We start from the raw sequence: 2,215 nt of genomic DNA on the forward strand, positions 1-2,215 counted from the left end.
TTATAAATCCTATTAATTTATTTAACGATACTGGTTCATTAAGCAACAAAAAACGCAAGTCTCGCGAACGAAAGACAAACCCCAGAGAAGACGCAGCCATTGTCCGTATCGCTAAGCTAAATCCTTTTGTCGGCCCACCAAAAATTAAAGAACAAATTGCTCAAAATTTAAATCTCGATCTGTCTGTGAGCATTGTTAAAAGTCGGTTACACGAAAATAAGCAATTTGGAAGGGTTGCCCGAAAAAACCATTGGTCTCAAAACGTGATATCGCCAGCCGTTTGAAGTTTTGCAAAACAGCACGAACACGAGGATTTAAGTTTTTGGCAAAATGTGCATTGGACTGACGAGTCTAAGTTTAATCGCTTTGGATCCGACGGAAAACAATATGTTCGTCGTCCCTCACCCCTCGGTATACTCTTAAGACCGTGAAACCTGGTGGCGGTAATGTGATAGTTTTGGGCGGTTTTTCATGGTGTGGTGGGTCCCGTTGCATAGAATTCAAGGGACAATTGATCAACACATGTACAAAGAAATGCTAGAAAACGTCATGTTGCCATATGCCGAGGAAAATCTCCCTTTGGTTTGGAAGTTCCAACAAGACAACGACCCTAAGCACACCGCCAAAAGTGTTAAAATGTGGTTTAACGCTAAGAAGATTAATGTATTCGAGAGGCCCGCACAGTCACCAGAACTAAATCCGATAAAAAATTTGTGGGAAGAGGTTGACAGAAACATAAACCGGTCAACTGCATCAAATTTAAACCGACTTTGGATCGAAATAAAGCCTGTTTGGGACGCCATTACGCCTGAACGATGCCAAAAATTGATCTCGTCAATGGGTTGTCAAACAGTTATTGACTCAAAAGGATACTCCACTAAATATTAATTTACTTCTAATAAAGTTTTCTAAAATATTTATACAAAGAACCTCCATGATTTTGGTAGCAAAAAGACGAAATGATAATTTTGTACAGGGTGTGCTATTTAATTTGCCCCCTTATTCTGTACTTCTAAATCATTTATATGATTATACTTTTTTTTTAACTAAGGTACTTTCTTTTCTTACTCAGTAATGTTATCTTCTAAAACTAATATTTTATAAGGCTGAAAAAGTTTAGATCTCAAAAACTCAGATCTCTGGAAAATATATCATTACATATGGAACATCAATCTGTGCTATTTATTTTGTCGCCACTGTATATATGTGTATATATATATATATATATATATATATATATATATATATATATATATACATATATATATATATATATATATATATATATATATATATATATATATACATATATATATAAATATATATATATATACATATATATACAATTAATTATTTAGAAGACACTACCAAAAAAAAATCAACTATTAAAAAAAAAAAAAAAAACAAATATTCAATGTAATAAGTCAAGCATAATTTAGTACAACTTTCTTGTTAAAGAAGTTGCAGCTACATAAAAAAAAATTGTAATGAAAGCAACAATCAATGCAATTAGTCAATTATAAGTGAGTATAACAACTAAGTTACTGTACTCACGTATACTTCTCTTCTTTAATTACTTATTTGAATTGACTTATTAGATTGAACTTGAAAAAGTATCTGTTGTTATATTTAAAAAAAAATGTACACTAAAACCAATCAACTATTGTACTAATTCAAATATAAGCGAATAGAACAACTTAGTCTTAGTACCAAAAGAAGAAGCTGGAAACATTTATAAAAAATTAAAAAAAAACAACAGTAAAAGCAATCAATCAATGAATTAAGTTATGTATGAGTAAAACAACATACTTGATGTACCAGAAGACGAATCAGCTGAAGCTAAAAAAGATAAATGTACAGTAAATGCAATTAATCAATGTCCCTCCACTTATTAATGCTGTCCCTCCACTTATTAATGCACAACACTTGTTAATGCTGTTGCAAAAACTGTACTGGCTATAAGAAATAATAATTAAAATATGTTATAAAATTAGAGGTTACACGTTTTATGATTACACTGACTACAAACAGATTTCATTATGTGTTTTACCATAACAATACATCGCTTGGCTGGCAAGGACAACATTCTTGTCATCAAAAAAGCTAAATCACATTAGAGCAAATTACACCACTTGGTTAATTTGCTATAATGCACACCATCCATGTGCTACATAGCACTGTCAATACTCTAACATTTTACAACTGCTGATGGAAT

The sequence above is a fragment of the Hydra vulgaris genome, chromosome 03, assembly GCF_038396675.1.
Source record: "Hydra vulgaris chromosome 03, alternate assembly HydraT2T_AEP".
In the NCBI taxonomy this organism is placed as follows: Eukaryota; Metazoa; Cnidaria; class Hydrozoa; order Anthoathecata; family Hydridae; genus Hydra; species Hydra vulgaris.